The following is a 10,755-nucleotide window of genomic DNA, read 5'->3' on the forward strand; positions in this document are numbered from 1 at the left end:
ATAAAAAAAAAAAAAAAAATTAATCTTTTTTTCTCCTAGGTGGGCTGGGTATCCCAGGACACCCTGCTCAGAGCAGGTGTTTGGTGACTATGTGGAGTGGACTGGCCAGTACCCATCCAGATATTCCGCCCATGTTCAAACCATGAGTCCCCCACTGGGGCTCAGAAAATGTAGTCATGTATATCTCGGATGAGTGATGATTCGAGGTGCCCCAGCATTGGAGGTGGTTCTGAGGGAAGTCGGGGTGACACGTGAGAGGGTAGAGGTATGAGGAGAAGGACAGAGGGCATGCAGGCTGAGCTGGAAGGCCACCTTCACCCAGGGGGGTGAGGGGAGTGTCCCAGCGGGGCTGTGTGTGAAGGGGGGTTGGCTTACTGTGCGGAGAGTCAGGGGCCCTGGTTTCTGCGAGGTGTGTGGGAGTGATGTGTGAGAAATGGGGACGGGCATGGGCCTGAGACCTTTCCGAGGCATCGAGGGCCCACCCTCCTGCACTCTCCTGCATCCCTGCTGCACTTGGAACAATCCCTTTCCCTGCCTGTGTGTAGAGACCTCCTTAGCTTTCCAGGGAGCCCCCCTGGTCCTCACCCCTCCTCTTCCAGTGCTCCCTGCCTTCTAGCACCAGCCAGGCCAGCCCAGCTTAGGAAGTCCCTGTGGACCAGGCAGCCCTGCAGGGAAACAGGTTTCTTGCTGGGAGACAGAGCAGCTCAAGCCCTGCCTGGGGCCCACCAGGTGGGCAGAACTTCTGTGACTCTCTGGCCCCTACCCCATAGCTCCAGGGTGGGAAACGGAGGAAGCTGGGAGTCCCCACCCCAAGGACAGACCACAGGCTAGTTCCAACCCCTCCCCTTGTCCCCACTTTCCCTCACTTCTGCACTGTTGTTGCCATGAGTTGGCACTAAGAGACATGTATATTCTGCCAACCTTGTACCAGGCACACAGTCAACCCTCCTGACAGCCTCAGGAGAGAGGAGAGAGTGGCCACAGCCCACAGACCAGGCCAGAGAGGCTGAGGCACTTGCTTGAGGTTTCCGCGCTGCCACCAGCACTCGTCACCCTCATGTTCCCAACCCCCAAATACACACACTTTTCTCATCCATGTCAACATAAGTCTCCTGTCCTTAGCCTTCAGGGTGGGCAGGAGACTCGGTGGCAGCGTCAGGAGGCCTGTGCTTCAGGATCAGCCCCGTCCAGCAGGGGCAGAGGGAGGCCAGTGGGGACTGTGGCCCCGTCCTTCACTCACTTCCTGACAGCCCTCCCTGCCCTCTCGCAGCCTCAGAAGTTATGACAACCCTTTAGGCAGGTGTAGTTTCTTCCTGTGTAGAAGCTCGTTCACATCCACTTATGTCTGATTCTCAACACTGGCCTCATTTTGCACTTGGGGAAACTGACTTTTTCAAGGGCATTTAACGACTCAGCAGAGGAGCTGGGACCGTAGCTCTAGCCCTAGTCTGAGACCTAATCTGCATCCTATTCTAAGGCCTCAGACATCTGGTTGTGTCCAGGCTGTGGCAGAGACCTCAGACACCCTTCGCTTTATGGAAAGGGGCAGAAGTTACTCGGCCAGTTAGAGCGCTGCCACATGCTCCACCCCCAACTTGGCCAATAGTCCCAGACAGAAGGTCCAGAGGTGGCAGGAGAAGCCTGGGGTGCGGCCGAGCTAGGCCAGGCTGATCCCTGACTCCCTCCCTGGGCCCTCAATCCCAGTCGTTGTCAGGCTACCCCTCTGCAGCCTTTAGGGTCATACAGCACTTCCTTCTGTCAGGGGCTGATTGCACCTCTGCCCCAGGTCATGTGTCACCTCCTGACATGGAATGACAGGGCTGACCTTGGCTGTGGTTCTGGTGGAGGAACCCTGCCATCCTACAAGGGCCACATCCTCTCTCTCTCTCTCCGCCCCCCATCGCTCTCTTCTTCCCCTTTTCACTCCCTTTCATTTCTTATTTCACTCCCTCTTCTGCTGGGTTCAAAGTGATCATTCCTTGCCCTGTGGTGGGAGAGACCTTTGCATCTCCTGCAATGGGAGTGAGAGAAAGAGAAAGTGAATGTCGGGGGAGAGCTTAGATGTCCTGCGAGTGCTCAAGAATTTCCAGCAAGCTTTTCTTCTCCTTCTCTCCATCTCTCTCTCCTTTGGCTTCCTGCTCTTCCCATTACTTTCTTCTGTCCCTTTGGCTCTTTAGGGGCCTCTGGGACACAGACACTGTAGGTTGTCACCTCCTGGATGGCAGATACCTGTCCCCAGGGCTCTCTGCTCGCACATGCACACACCACCATCATCAGTGCCATCTCTCCCTTTCTGTGCCCCTCAAACAGAACCAGGCATCTGATTCTTTCTCCTGCAAGAAGCTGGAGGAGGCAGGTAAGGACAAGTCTCTCCCTCCCCTTCCAGCCAGTGGGTAGCATCCTCCCCAGGATGACACCTTTTCTCCTACTTTTGAGAAGCAGCAAAGGCTGAGACTTGGCTGTGGAGAGGCTGCTGGGGATTTGGGGGCAAGGGGTTCAGGCTTCCTGGGGGGTGGGAAGTGGGGCTTTGGTAAGGGGAGAGGGGAGGTGGGGCCCAGCTCCTCCGCATCTGTGCCCGGTGGCAGCCGGCCAGGCTGTGGAGTGAAGCGCTGCCTGCGGCTCTCCCAGGGAAATGTGATTTCCCCTTGAGTGAAGCGGACTGTGCAGTGTGGAAATTGGCTCTTTTCTGAGCGAGCGGCGGCTGTTGCTGCGGAGTCGGGGTGGGCTGGGGCCTGCGGGAGGCCGTGCTGGCCCCTGGAGTGAGCCGGGAGCAGCCATGTGCTGAGAACTCATTAGGGATAAATCAAACTAGTAACAGCATGAAGCCAACACCCCCCCCACCGCGCCTCCCTTCCCCACCCCCTCCAAGACCGCACCTCCCTCCGCCTCCGTGGTCCTCTCCCCATCAGACTCCCTCCTGCCTTCTCCCCAGCCAAGGCACCCTCTCCCCAGCTCCAGGAGCCCAAATCCACATGCGTGCACCCAACCACATGCATGTGCACAGCACACGCATGCACACATGCACACACACACACACACACACACGCTCTCCTGCCTGCCACCCACACCCCAGGAGCCACCTTTGAGTGACAGACAATCTCATTTACAAATACAGCTCTTTTTCTGTTTGTTTTATATCTATTTGCCTTTTTGGTGGAAGTAGGGGAACTGGCAGCAAACTGAACTGGCAGCCCCAGGCCTTGCTAGGAGCACAGACTGGCAACGTGCATTCCAGGCCCTTCATCTTTTCGCCATGTTCATACCCACCTTTTCATCCCCTGCTGCTGTGGGCAACACTGGCTCCCCCACGTATACCCCCGGCAGAAGAGACCACCCAGAAGACTTGACTGCCACAGCAAAGAAACTGTGCGTAAAATGGATGAGCTCGCCCAGAATGAAACTCATTTCTCTGCCAGAAGAAAAAAGGAAGAGAGAGACAGGGAGGAAGAAGAGAAGGCAGCCATTTCCTCCCCAGATCCAGCCTCTCAGCTGATGAAGAGGAAAGGGTCTGCTCTGTCTGTTCTCTTAGGGCTGGATTCATGGGTGTTGCCAGGGCCTGTTAGTTACTGTCACCATAACGAGGCCACTTTTGTTTCCTTCCTGGGAGACAGTGGCCCAGGGATTTGGCTGAAAGATCCCAGGCCTGGAGTGTAGGGTTCTGACCGGGTCTCTGTCACCTCCCCACTGTCGACTCCAGGAGACTCCTTCTCAGTTTCCTCATCTGTAAACATCGTGGCTTGCTCCAGAATGATCTCCAGCTCTGACATTCTGATGTGATTGTTACCTGGCTCGATGCAAAGCATTAGGGGCCTCATCTGACTGGCTTAGGTAATTTTCCATCTGGCAAACACTATAGTTCCGTATCTGGAATCTGGTCTCTGTTTAGGGTAGGGGTGAGGTGGCTTCTGTGCCCCACCCACCCGCACGGGAGCTCAAGTCCCCGCTCAGCTTTGTTGAACTAAAGCCAGGCTTCTACAGGATTCCAGGACGGGGCAGAAACCAGAGGGGAGCTGGCTGGCCACAGTTAGTGCGGGCTGGGGCATGGGGACTCTGATTTCAGCCCTCACATTCATCGATTCATGCATTCCTTCAGAAGTCTTCTGGGCTGGGCCGGCCCGGTGGCGCACTGGAGAGTGTGCTCCCGCCGAGGGTTCGGATCCCATGTGGAGACCAGTTCCCGCTCACTGGCTGGGCGCGGTGCGGGCGCAACACCGAGGGTTGCGATCCCGATACCGGTCAGTAAAAAAGACAAAAAGGAAAAAAAAAAAAAAAAAGTCTTCTGGGAACCACCCACTATGAGCCGTCCCCTTTCATAGGCCCCTAGGGGAAAACAAGAGGAACCTGATAGAACCCTCCCCTACCCCCCACCCAAAAACTCAGAGCTTGGAAATGAGACTTGTACAAAACTATAGATCAGGTGGGAAAGCGACAAAGGTCACAAGAGAGGTGCATGTAGAGTACTGCTGGGTGTCAGCTAATATTTGCAAAATCCCTCGTGCCCACCCAGCCCTTTCTCTGGCATTCTATCTTCTCCAAGGGCAGTTGTTAGGAACACCTACTACAGCCCCTAAACCTCAGGCCTAAAAGTCTGACCTCTCTTTCTGGAAAAAGACTTCTGCCCTGCTCTCCAGGGCTTCTTTCTCACAGGGAGGGGGCTAGGCAAGGAAGAATCAACATGTCAGTGTTCTTTCCCAAATACCCTCTCCTTCATTCCGCCCACAGTCTTCCGGCCCAGCCCCAGCTCTGGTTAACTATATAGGAAGCCTAGAACCTAGAACCAGAAGGCCTGGGCCTCTCTCCGAACCGCTCTTTTGTTCACACACTTGGGTGAGGAAGGGGGTGGTAGGTGCTCAGGGCCTGGGAATGGACCAAAGCCTGCCCTTCCCTGCACATCTTGGCTGGTCCCCTCCTTCCATCTCGATAGCCCCTGCACCCAGGGTGGGGCCAGCCCAGCTCCCTGGAACTGGAGGGAATAGAGGCTGAGCAGGGTACTCAGTGGAGAGAGTGGGAAAAGACGCACACAGAAAAGGAGAGGGGTGCGGGTGCCTGGAGGTGGCAACATCACCTGGCTGTGAGTCCTAGGACTCTTGGGATGGTGACAGTGAGCCAGGCCTTGGGGACAGGCCTCACCTCCATGATCCCCTCCTGTCATGCACATTTCCCCAGAGCTCTACCTGGAGGATGGAGAGAAGGGTCTTTGGGGGCGGAAACACAGTGATGGGGAGGGGGTTGCAGATGCCCCAGATGCCCCAAGGACGAGAGGGAGGGAAGAAGAGAGGGCGTCAGAGGATGGGGAGCAGGTGCCTTCTCCCAGCAGCCAGCCGGGGAGGGGGGTGTTGTGGAGGCCCAGACCCAGGCCAAGGCTCAGGGCCCATCTGAGCATGTCGCCTGCTAAGGAGGAGTGGAGGCGGGGGAGGGGAGGGCGGGGAGGTGAATAAATAATAGGAAATAAAACTTCATGAAGCAGAAAATAAAAGGCAGATTATACAGATGTGGCAATTTGAAGGATCATTGCCTCTGTCCTCTTTTAACTGCTGCATCTGGAGTTTGGAAGCGGCTTCTCTCCCTCCTCTGCCAGGTCCCCGCCTGGCTGGAGGCCCCCAGGGGGCCAAGGCACGAGCAGGGACAGCGCCCCAAACACCTCCGCCGGCGGCACATCCCAGCACCAAGTGCCGCTGCCCAGCTTTGGACAAGCCGGCAGGCAGGCGGAGGGGGCGGGCTGGGGGTTTGTGGGTGAAGCTCTGGGCGAGGCGTGGGTGTAGCCATGTCTGTGTGAGGTGGGGAGCATCCGTGGGGGAGGATGAGGCTGGTTACAGGGAGAGTGTGGACAGGGGACAGGGCAGGATGAAGCTGATGGTCAGGAACAGTACAGATGTGTGGCAGGTGTGAGGAAGGGGACCCCTGGCCAAAGGGAGGGCTTGCATGACTGTCAGCTGGAGGGTGAGGCCTAGGTCTCCACAGCTTCTCTCTCCTCTTCATCAAAATTCATTTGTTAGCCACAGTTTGACACTGTGCCAGGTGCTATATAAACAGACATGGTCTTTGCCCTTAAGGAATTTCCAGCCTAAGACACACACACACTCTGAGATTTTGTTTATTTTATTTTAAATATTAATGTATTCCTCACCTTGTTCCAGGGAGGATTTGAAACAGCTCAGGAAATTCATGCAATACATTAGTAAAATACAGGTGAAAAATAAAGCGTGAGGACCACAGAAAACATAACATGGGTGGTATACTGGGTCCTACCCGGCTGCAATTCAAGCTGGAAATTGGCCTTGAGTCTCGTGGTGGCTGAATGAAAGTGTTCTCATGGTCACATACACGGCCCTCCCTCGGGAGAGGAGAGCGCACCCGTTCTCGGGAGAAGCAGCACTTTTCCTAGCTTGGCTCAAAGGAAATGACTCACCTCGGGCCCCAATAAAGGAGACTAAGTGCGGGCAAGGCCGTCCCAGACACCGCAGCAAATGCAGGCCCAGCTCCCTCTCCCCAGGGCTGCCTCTTGCGGGGTCCAGCAGGGAGAGCCCGGGTGGTCACCCCCATCCCAGCCCAGTGAGAGTGTTGAAATCCAGAATATCTTGAGCAAAGGAGCACTCCGTGTCCTTCAACCCTTCCTTCAGCACTGGGACTTCTTTCAAGCGGGCTTTGGACCATAGATTAGCTCATTGCCATGACCAGAGTCTCAGAGGAAATACTAGTGGCTGGAGTCAAGGTTCCCAGCTCGGTCCAACCCAGGGTCAGGACGGGGAATGTGCACATGAAGAGGGGCAGGGGCCAGGGCATGAGGGAGTCATCTCTTCTCTGCCCTCGTGCCTCCTTCTGACCCTTTGTCACACCACAGATGAGGACAAAGACATCAGAAAACCAGAAGCTTCTACTCTTATACCAAAGATGAAGCAAAGGCCCATCTGGGTCAAATCTTCTTATGTATCTTTCAAAGCAACACGACAAACCATCACAGAATCATTCATTCAGAAACCAGGGTGTCAGGAGAGGACTAGCTTGGGAGAGATGACACCGAGTTCAGTCTTACAGGCCATAAGTAACACCTGTACAATATTTTACAATCTCCAGCAAGATTTATTGAGGAGCCACGTTTTGCAGACAATTAGAATCCAGGCCTGAAATTCAGAACAGACATCAGGGCTGAAAGCTTACATTCGGAAACCTCCCAAAGGCTATCCTGAAAGCCCTGCAGTCACCCAAGTAAGAAAGAAAAGGGATGCAGAGCAGAGGAATGTAAAAAGAGTTTGCCGTGAGGACGGAACTAGAGGAGGGAGGTCAGGGGAGGCTTCGTGGAGGAAAGGGCATCTGCATGTTAGTTGGTTTCCTCCCCGTCATCCATTCCTCCTAGCCTCTCCTTGTATGGTATTCAGAATTGCTCACCAGTTGATCCAGTCTGTCCCCATCTTTTGGGTGATATTGGCTTTATCTTCACCTTCTCCAAAGGTGGGCTCTGATTACCTCAAGCCCCTGTCCCTAGCAATTGGCTCAGATAGGGGACAGGCCCCAAGACAGGAGGCTCAAGGAGACTCTATTCCTGGATTTGAGTTTGAAATTTCCAGAAAGCAGATAATCTGCTAGATTTGCACCCAAGAAGCGGGATCTTGGGAGCTACTGGAGCCATCTTGGTACCATGCCTGGGCGATGGAGCCCCACAAGAGCAAGAGAGAAATGGGGTCCTGGATCAGTGTGGAGCTCTAGATTAAGTTTCACCTGACCTGGACACAGATTATCCAGTTATTAGAGCCAATCAATGTCCTTCTCAGCTAAAGCCCATCTAAGATTTGTTACTTGCAACCTCCAGACAGAGGGAAAGCCATGTGCAGAGTGTGGCCCAGCACGAAACCAGAATGGCAAATTGAGGGCAGAACCTCAGCTGGAGCCCCGGGAAGGAGGGGAGGGCTCACGGGGTGAGTCCAGCGAGGCTGTGTGCTAATAGCTAACCTCACCAGACTGCCTTCTGCGCCAGGCATTGTTCTGAGATGTTTACCTGCATAATTTCACCTAATCCTCACGAGGATCCTGTGAGGTCAGTAGTGTTATTGTCCTCATTTGAGGGAGAAACAAACCAAAGTACAAGAGGTCAAATAACTGGCCCATGGTCAGACAGCTAGAAAATGCACCTCTGAGACTCGATCCCAGGCAGTCCGAGGTGTCAGGGTCAGACAGGTCATGTGGTCAGCAGGGCCAAAAGTCACTGAGAGGTGAGGGGGATAAAGGCTGGGAAGACATTGGGTTTGACAGTTAAAGGTCATCAGTGGCTCTGGGGGTGGCATTTCAGGGAGGGGTGGGGTTGAAGCCAATTTGTAAGGTGTGGGTGAGAGCCAGGTATGAATGGGAACCAGGGCAGAGAGGGAAACAGCCAGCAAAGGCAACACATCCCGTGAGTTCACCATAGAAAGGAGGGATGCAGGTCTCTCCTACAGGAAGCAACAGAGTCTAAAGCAAGCTTTTCTTTTTCTTTTTCCTCATGAAGGTGATAGCAGAAGACATGTACAAGGCAAGATAATGGAGGGGTAGGGAGTGGGCCCAAAGACCCCGAGGGGACTCCTGCTGGAGAGAGCCCACAGCAGTCAGGAGAAGAGGGGCAGGTGGGGGCTCACGGGGGAGGTCAGTCTCGGGCATGCAAATAGCACCTCTTTCTCCAGAGGACAGGGGACGAGGAAAGGAACAGGTAAAGGTGTGAGCCACAGGTAGACAGCAAGGGGACATGGGCATCCAGAAAAGCTGATGGTGTAGGTGGTGGCAGAGGGGCCAGCAGGGAGGAGCCATAGAGAGAGTGGCCACTCAGGACCCCCTTAAGTGCCTGTGAGCTTCACGTGGGGCAGGAGTGCAAGGAGCAAGAAGGACCAGTGGTGGCCAGACTTTCCCAAGGTTCCAGGCCATTGTCTGTCCCCACTTTCCATTTTTCATTTTGAAATATTTTACATTTACGTAGAAGTTGCACCAGTAGTACAGTGCATTTCCAGGCCATGTTCTGACCCTACCCATTGGCCTTACTTATTCAAGTCATTTCGTCTCCTTAAAGCAAAACTCCCAAGCTGTCTCCCCAAGCTCTGAGCCTGTCATTCTGCTAAAAAACCACAGTGCACACTCACAAAAGCCACAGTCCTTGACTACATCCGAGGCACTTATGATCTGGCCTCCACCCACCCTTACTACCCAGTTTCCCTCAGGCCCCCTCACCCTGACCCTCCAGCCCAGCGCTATTCAACCCCAACACACCACATCTGTCTCCCTCTCTAGAAGACTGAACCTCTGAAGGAAAGGATCCAGGCCCCAGGCTTCAGTGATCTTTCAGTCTTCCCCGGTGCCTGGCAAACAACAAATGAATGCCTTCAGAAAGCCAAGCCCAGCAGCGATCAGGAGAGACCAGGAAGAGGTGACATCAGGGGTATCCATTGATTCACAGCGGGCCCAGGCCCCTGGAGGCTGAGATCCCCTAGACCCGAAGCCAAACTTCAATCACCCTCACCAGAGACCTCTGTCCATCCCCTGCTCGCAAAGAGAAGGACCCACACAGGTGGGAAAAGAGAGTGAGGTGGAAAGAAGGTCAGACGGGACTGTGGTGGTTTGATCTGTCCCATAAGGGGACTGTGCTGGGGGCGCATTCAGCAAGGTCATCTGGAGCAACCCTGGGGGGGGGGGTCATAGTCTGTCTCCATAAGGCTGCAGGTTTCTTTCTTCCTCTTCATCTGCAGGAAGATGTCATAGTCCCAGTCCTTTGCTTGGGAGAGGCGTCCCCAGATGGTGGGAGTCTGGCCTAGGCCACCATGGCTTTGGGTAGCAGAAGGTCCCAGTTCTGTTGATGGGACAGGGTTGCACAGGCTAACTTCCTGCCTTTCCTTGAGCATAGCTCTGTCGCCGGACACCTACGCCGGGAGCTAAGATGTAAGATCGCCCCCCAGTGGTCACACTTCATAACTGCAGCCCAATCTGCCAGTCTCCACCTGCCTGGGAGACCCTCCAGGCAGAGGTGGCTGGACAGCATTGACCAGGTGAGGCCAGGCAGCCAAGTTCACCTGGCTCTGGAGGCTTCACATGCCCAGATGAAAGGGAGGTGTCAGCTCTGCATTAACAAAGGAGCATCGAAGTGTCACACACCCATGCAGACAAACCCACATAAGGCCATTTACTTGTAAGCATTAGTCCAAGTCATGTCCACCTCAGGCTACGTTTCCACCGGACAATTGGACTCAACTATGGCTGCTAACCACTATTACCCACCAGTTACCCAAAGAGCTTTAAACATTTACGTTCATCCCTTTCCCAGGCCTACTGAAGCAGATCCCTGAGTGTGGGATGGGAACGTGGCTTTTCAGTATGCTTCCTCAGCAAGATAAAGTGTGTCTCTACACTGACAGCTGGGAACCAGTGGGCAGGATTGTCAACTCATGGAGTCAGGGACATGTTGAATTCATTTTTGAATCCCCTAGTACTGGCCCATAAAATGTGTTCAATATTATTTGTGAAATGAAGAATGAGTGAGTGGATGAATATATGATTTTGAGGTTCCCTCCAGCTTGGGCAGCCTATAACTGTGTGACTTGTGCATACACGTAAACACACACAGAGCGCTCTATACACATGCACAGACACGCATGCACACACAGGGGTAAAGGGGGATACAGCCGCCAAACTGCAGGTGCCCCCAGCTGCCTGGCTCTCCCTTCCTCACTCACAGGCACACCTCCTTCTTCATTGGCTTGTATTTATTGCACATCCATTGGGTGCATGGTACAGACCCAGTCC

Source organism: Galeopterus variegatus, unplaced genomic scaffold (genome assembly GCF_000696425.1).
Source record: "Galeopterus variegatus unplaced genomic scaffold, G_variegatus-3.0.2 Scaffold1836, whole genome shotgun sequence".
NCBI classification, from domain to species: Eukaryota; Metazoa; Chordata; class Mammalia; order Dermoptera; family Cynocephalidae; genus Galeopterus; species Galeopterus variegatus.